The sequence below is a fragment of the Bison bison genome, unplaced genomic scaffold, assembly GCF_000754665.1.
Source record: "Bison bison bison isolate TAMUID 2011002044 unplaced genomic scaffold, Bison_UMD1.0 scf7180017864503, whole genome shotgun sequence".
NCBI lineage: Eukaryota > Metazoa > Chordata > Mammalia > Artiodactyla > Bovidae > Bison > Bison bison.
Genome location: NW_011495061.1, coordinates 1,187,041 through 1,194,510, shown reverse-complemented (window position 1 = coordinate 1,194,510; position 7,470 = coordinate 1,187,041). Strand labels below are relative to the sequence as shown.

Sequence of the window (7,470 nt, the reverse complement as noted above, 5' to 3'; positions counted from 1 at the left end):
GGGTGGGCGCGTGGGCGCCAGGGACACTCGTCTCTCGCGGGCTGCCCCTGGCCACACGGCCGCTGCCCTGAACGAGGCTGGGGTGCTCTGCACGACCCCTCCAGCGGTCTTTGCGCCTTCTCGGCAATTCCAAGTCCTAGGGCTGAGGACAGGAAGCGGGCTTCTGGAACACCGCGTTCCGGGGGCTCTTCCGAGCGTCTGCAGAGCTCGGCTTGACATCAACACTGCCTTCTGATCCAGGCTGCCCGGCTCCGGGGAGGAGGACCCTGAACCAGCTCACAGACCATGAGACGTGCCCGCTCCCGCATCCCAGCGGGATGGTCGCCCGGCCCCAGCTGGACCACAGTGCGGCCTGGCAGGGAGACACACACCAGGCACTTTCTATAGCAACGCAGCTGACATGTCAGCCCGGGATGGTGGGGGATGCCACAGGCAGACCACACGCACTCCATCTTACATGACTGTTTACCCTGACGCTGCATCAAAGCTGAGTGTGTCACCATGGCAACTGCCTCATCACAGGCACCTCGCCTGCTTTAAACCACGGAAAGCACTCAAAAGACCCTGCGGGCCCACGTGATGGCGACTGTATACAGCACCGCGGAGGGAAAGGACGCCGCCTCACACTGAACTCACGTTTGCCACCATGTCAAGTGCGTTAATTATATTGAACATATTTTTGTCTGAGTCTCTTCACTTTTGAGAAATAAGAAAACAGTATGAGAAACCCTGGTTAAGGCTGTGTGGGGGACGCTGTGCTGAGCTCCGAGGGGCCCGGCCAGCAGAGCTGGGGACCCGTCCTCGTGGAAGGGACCACGTGGCCAACCCCGAACTCTGACCTCTGACACCGCCCCGAACTCTGACCTCTGACACCGCCCCCTCAGCCTAGCACTGGAGTTCTCAGGCAGCCTGGACAGACCGCGGCAAATGTTCTAACGCAATTTTATGCAGATTTTCAAACATAAATAGGAATATTTACAAGGCTAAAGAAGCCTTTCTTGGGATGACGCACATTTTACACCTTGAAGAAAAAAAATCAACTTTCTCTGTCTGGAAACACAGATTAGAATAAAAATTAAGTGACAGGCACAAGAATATAACCTGAGGAACCAGAGCCCTCGAGGACGGGCACAGGGCAGGGCCCCCAGCAGCCCAGGACGCCCGAGCCCCAGGTGGCTGCCAGGGCCCACCCTCCATCCTCTGGTCGCAGCCGGACAGGGATGGGGAGCCGCGGGGGCGAGAGCGGCCCCGCCAAGCAGCCCTCACGTCTTCAGGGTCCAACAGCCAGCGCCGCCTCAGTCAGCGCACAGTCTACGCGGGACAGCCTGCCGGCGCCGGCGTGTCCGTCTGATCTGTGTCAGCATTCATCCTCAAAGCGACCGCTCCTGCTTCACACACTCTGGAGCCTGCAGCTCCTTCCGTCTCACAAGACCCACCTGCCAGCGCCACCTGTCACAGCTCCCCACCTGCCCAGGCCCAGCTGCGGTCCCTGCAGGCCGCTCCCGCCCTCTGCGTCCACACACCCCCAGGGTGCTTCCCCTTGGGTTTCCAAACACGGGCCTCGGTCTAAACCCGGGACACGTGTGACCACTTACTGCGTCCTGCCTACGTGTCTGTATTAACACAGCACCACAGATGTGAGTGTGTGAGGACTCGAGTTACCTGGAATGTCCTCCACAGCAAGCTGGGAGCCGCACTCAGCACACACGTGGTGGCATTTCCTCTCGCGTCCTCACTTATTTAAAAGCAAACATGTTCTCAGTTACTTTGGTTGCAAGCTTTTTCTTTACTAGAACTATAAGAAATGGTATCAAAGATAAAATGACGAATACCTACACACACATTGAGTGATAGTTGCTCAGTCATGCCCGACTCTGCAACCCCATGGACTGTAGCCCGCCAGGCTCCTCCGTCCATGTAATTCTCCAGGCAAGATTACTGGAGTGGGTTGCCATTTCCTTCTCCAGACACACACGTTGAACTGATACCCATCTCCTGGTTTGACTCTCAGCCTACAGCGACGTGGGTGCAGCCCGCGGGGTGGGGGCTCGGTGAGTACATATACATGGCCTCACTGGGCCCTCCTTGCAACTTCCTGTAACTTTACAACGATGTCAAAATAAAAGCTACAAATGATACTGACCGAGATTTTGGAAAAGGAGAGAACTGGCTTGTGATCCCACCATTCTAGGGGTGACCTCACATCTGCACGTGCTGCCCCAGCCCAAGTCCATGGCACAGTTTCCACAGCTGCGCTCAGGTTCAGAGCTGTCGTGACAATCTTCATGAAATAATATGACATAATTAATGACCTTCCTGGGGTTTTACACTTAGGACAGTTTTGGTATTTCCAAAGCTCTGCGTTTTCATTTTCTTAGCAAAAGATGTTCAGTCGTGTCCTACTGTTTGTGACTCCATGGCCTATACAGTCCATGGAATTCTCCAGGCCAGAATACTGGAGTGGGTAGCCTATCCCTTCTCCAGGGGATCTTCCCGACCCAGGGACTGAACCCAGGCCTCCCGTGTTGCAGGCGGATCCTTTACCAGCTGAGCCACAAGGGAAGCCCTTCATTTTCTTGCCTGGTGCATTATCCTCATAAGATAAGTTTCTGGGGTGTGAGGACTCACCGAGAGTGAGGCCCTTCTTAAAGCGTCAGATCCGCACTGTCCTGCAGCTTCCTGAGTCAAGTGGAACTGTTAGCACTTATGATTTCTATTAAAGATCTGAGACTATTACCCGCCAGCCACCTCTGAAGCCATGTCCAAGGATGAGGCTACAGATCAGCGCTGGGACGTCCCCAGCGTGTCTGCAGGCTCTGCACTCCAGGGTCCTCTGCCACGTCCCCCACCCCCCACAGCTGCCACGGGGCTTCCTGCATCACCATGAATTTATCCCCTGGAGAGCCGGTCCCCGGGCAGCACAGCCATGAGGCATTTCTGTCACGAGTACCTTGTCACTGTGAGTACCGACCATGCACCTGTGGGTACCGACTGCACGCTTATGGGTACTGACCACGCACCTGTGGGTACTGACCATCACCTGTGGGTATCAACTGCACACCTGTGGGTACTGACCATGCACCTGTGGGTACTGACCATGCACCTTTGGGTACTGACCATGCACCTATGGGTACCGACCATGCTCCTGTGGGTACTGACTGCATATCTGCGGGTATTTACTAAGCATGATGAAGTGCCACTCCATCCACACGTGAAAAGTGACCCCTGGGGGTGACAGCTTCCCTGTGGCCTGAGGCCCACACGGGGCTCTGTCCCCACCATCCCCTCAGGGCAGGGGGTTGGCCCCACATGCCTTCTTCCCATCTTGGCAAGGCTGTCAACATCAATCCATCCCCAAGTCCAAGTGGACTGGCCGCAGGGTCCCTGGGGACTCGGCTCAACACTACCCCCCAACCCCGAGGGTCCCCGTGCCCCGGGCTGCCCGGGCTGCCGTTCTCTGGCCGCTGAGCACCACTCAGTTCTTCTCAGAGGCTCCCCGCACCCTGAGCTTTCCCAACAGCCGCTGAAACAGCCACGTGCTTCCACAGATGGGCAAGGCTGGGGGCGCTTCTGGGGGAAACTACACTGTCCCTCAAGTGACCGTGGAGTGTCCCCATGCCACCCGCTTGGCCTCCCGTGATGACTGTGGGCAGCCGCACACACCCGCCAGCACAGGCAGCACACAGCTGAGCCACGTTAAGGCATCGGGGGAGGAGTGCGACCACAGCTTCACAGCCTCTCAGGGTCTGAGGGGACCGACACACGCTTGGCCGCAGAATCCTTTCTCTGGACAAAAATCTTACCCAGGAGCCGGAACGGTGACCGATGGGGGCAAAGTGCAGCTGGGCTGAACCGGGGGGTAGATGGCCGCCTGCCCTGCCCCACAGAGCTCCCCGAGCCCAGGCTCTGAGACACCCCCAAAACCACGTGCTACCTCTCACCGACGAGTTGGGGACCAGGACACGCCCCCCGACACGCCCCCGTGGCCGAGGGCGGCTCCAGCCGCGTGCACAGCCTTCTCCCTGAGGCAGGCCCAGACCCTCTGGGAGAGACGCCCTCTGCAGAGACCCACATGGTGTCCGCACCCATGCCCCCCGACTCAGCAGGAGGCAGCTGGTCTACCCACGAATGTGGGCTTCTCTCCCCACGTGTCCTGGGAAACACAGATCAAGTGAATGTGCCGCTCTGCTCCTGCGTGCCCGTCTTCGTCAGTTTAACTTTCAGGGCAGGGGCCCTCAGGGGGTGCGGGAGAACCCCTCCTTTTCCCACAACCTGCGAGGAGGCAGCTCTCCCTCCTGCCTGGCTCTGCCCCAAGGCCGCCATCCAGAGCTATGCCAGGGCATCTGCACCGGGGCCCCGCTGAAACACAGGCAGGTACATTGCTAATTGTGTTGCATTTACGACACTCTAGAGAACTAGGAAGCCCCGGTTTATTTCAGATATACCACGCAAGCCACTCTCACAGAAATGCTGGCCTGGGGACAGTCATCTAGATGGTTTTTCTTCCAAATGTTTGAGTTTATTTTTCTTGGTAATATCATAATTTTCCTTTGGAAAAAAACATGACTTTATTCACTGGAAAAAATATGAAGACATTCAAGACATCAGAAACTAGATTTTGAAAAATGTCAAAACACCACCAGTCTATCAGGAATGCGTGCGTCCCCTCTAATCTGTTCATTGCCTTTAAATTTTGTTTTGAGATATTTCCATTTAGCTTAAAAGGCGTTAATTCCGCTATCTGTCATCGCACGTTGAATCAGCAGCACTGGGGAGACATCCCGTAAATGATGGCAGATTTCTAGGAATCAAGACTCTGCTCCACTTTCCAGAGTCAGGAATTAGCAGAGACATTCATATCAAATACATTTCAAGGAAAATCAGAAGCATCAAAATCAGGCTCAACACTGCACAAGGCAATTAAAATTAGAAAAAGAAAGACTAGCTTCTTACACATATCTCCACTTGCCCCTCCTGCGCCCGTTTCCAGATCCAGGGCCCACCCCACGCACACACACCCCCTTCCCTCTATGGGACCTGGGTTCGGGGCCTGACAACCGCAAAGGCGATGGCGGCACTGCCTCTGCGGATGAAAAAGGACGGGGCCTGAGATCCGGGCTCAGAGCACCCCGTGGCCACGGAGACCCGGCGCCCCGGGAAGACACGGGCGACTCGGGGAGACCCTGGGGAGGAGAGCCGCCTGCGGCCACGCTTCAGCCTGGGACGGAGTACGCGGTCTGGGATGTGGCCGTTTCCTGCCCCTGGGGAGGGTGAGGTCAGGCTTCTGGCCGCTTGAGGAGCACAGAGGAAGCAAGCAAGGACGAAGACGCAGGAGCAGTGCTGTGGGCTGGGTCTGCTCTGCCCTGCACCCCCACTGTCCAGGCCGGAGCCCTGCCAGATAGTGGAAGGGCACCCAGAAGTGGGCAGGGGCTCCCCTCTGAGTGTAGGTTGTCATCTCTGCAGACAAGCCGCCAGAGACTCAGGCTCCCCTCGTGGGGTCCCCCAGTCCCCAGAAAGTGCGTCACCAATTTCTGCCGTGAGCTGGGGTCCGGGGCAGGGCCAGGTGTGTGTGTGGGGAGAGGTTTAGGGTCCTTGCTTCGCCCAGCCTCGGGGACCCCTTGCTGGTCTCCAAGGACAGAAAGTTAGGGCTGGTGTCTGTGCATGCCTGGAGCGTGGAGAACGGGCCAGGTGGGGTCATCGTCACAGGATGACGTAAGGGTCGTGGCCTCAGGGAGATCCCTGGGGACATACAGACCCCACACGAAGACCCCTCAGTGCAGCTGGCTTCAGAAGGAGGCCAGGCAGGCAGGCCAGGAGGACCAGAGGCCACGCTCAGGACAGTGACCACTGCTGCTGACCACTGAGCTCCGAGGCCGCAGACGTGAACCATCCAGGGGACGCTAGGGGCTGGGCCGGGCCGGGCCGGGTGTCAGGAGTGAGCAGATGCTGACCTGCTGGTGCTAGGAGTCCAGACGCCTTTGCAGATTTGGGGGTGGTTTTGGGAAGAAGGAGGCAGCGAGCGGCAGGGAGGCGAGAAGGCCAGTGTGCCGAGAGACATGTCCAGGGAGCTTTCACCGTATGAGCTGGACACGCCGGTGCACGTGTTTGTCCAACAGGATGAGCCAGGGAGCAGTGACCATGCGGGGGAGCGCGACGGCAGGGTGGGGCGTGGGGGGCCCAGGGTTCATGGGCGGCGGGGGCCAGGGGGCAGGGCAGGTCTCTGAGCTGTGACACAGGCGTCAGATCACAGACAGGGGGCCCTGCGTGCAAGCTGGATGTGTGCCCGGCCAGGCTAGGAGCAGGGGGCGGTGGTCAGCGCCCTCCTCCGAGACCTGTCCCTACGACCTCTAGTCAGAGGAGTCCGCAAAGTCGCAACACCCCCACCCCCAACTCCCCACCGCCCAGAACCACAGCAGCCCCCAGCTCCGCACCCCGACCTGGGTCCTTCCTCCCCTCCCCTGTCCAGGGCGGTCTGCCATCTCCAAGGAACACGCTCTGCCACCGCACAGGAGGGAGGGGCCCAGGGCCTGAGCCGCCTCTGAGCCCTGATGCTCAGGGCCCTCGCCAGAGTCGGTCTGGGTCCGCCCCACCACTGGGCACCAGGCGCCTCCTGCAGGAAGGACAACCTGCAGAGGCTGGGAGCCGCGGACCAGAACCTCCCATCTGTGCCTGGATCCTCCGAACCCTCTGCCTTCCGGCCAGTGGTCACTGCACCCCCGAGGGTTATAGATGGTTTTGGGGGCCCACAGACCCCGGGCGTCCCCTCCCCGTCACCAATTGCCAAGGTTGGGGACACAGGGGCTTCGACGCAGGCCCCCCGCAAGGTGCCCTGCCTGGTGTCTGTGGAGCACAGAGCCTGCCTCTGTGCCTAAGCAGCTGCTAAATACGTTCTTATTTCAAGAGCCAGGGCTCCGGTGGGCCTTGGAGTGGCCACGTGGAGGCATCTCGCCCTGAGCCAGGAGCGGGTAAATAAGCGCCCTTAACGGTTAATTACTGTCACGGCGGGCGTGAAATCAGGGATTTCAGATGCGCGCGCACAGACTGGCTCCGGGCCCGCTGACTCACGATGGGGACAAGCACCCCAGGGCGGTGCATCCGCGGCGCACAGCGCACGTTTCATTAACTGCCCGCGATCCGCTCGGCCCGCGCCAGGGCTCCGGGGCTGAGTGCCTTCGGCTCTAATTGCTGATGGAGGACTCAGTCGAGTGCCTACTTATGTGGCCGGCGCGGCGATGCTGGGACTCGACGCCTCCGAGGGTGTCACGTCTACGCGCAGGCGCCCTGCTCTCTCCGCCCCGCCCCACGGGGTCTGTAACTAGGGAGATGGAAGGGCCCCTCCCGCGGGAAGAAGAGAACAACTTTCCCGCTGCAGACCTCACACCGGTGTCACTGGAAGAAGGGAGATCGCGCTCCCAGAGGCTCCAGCATTTTCTTGAGGGAGATACCGAGCACAGTTTCAAAGGCAACCAA

The 7,470-nt window shown here is 59.1% G+C and overlaps 1 protein-coding gene across 1 annotated transcript in view; it reads right to left on the bottom strand.

Moving 5' to 3' along the window:
- Positions 1-7,470, bottom strand: part of PTPRN2 (protein tyrosine phosphatase, receptor type, N polypeptide 2) — a 373,453-nt gene that overhangs the window by 236,857 nt on the left and 129,126 nt on the right.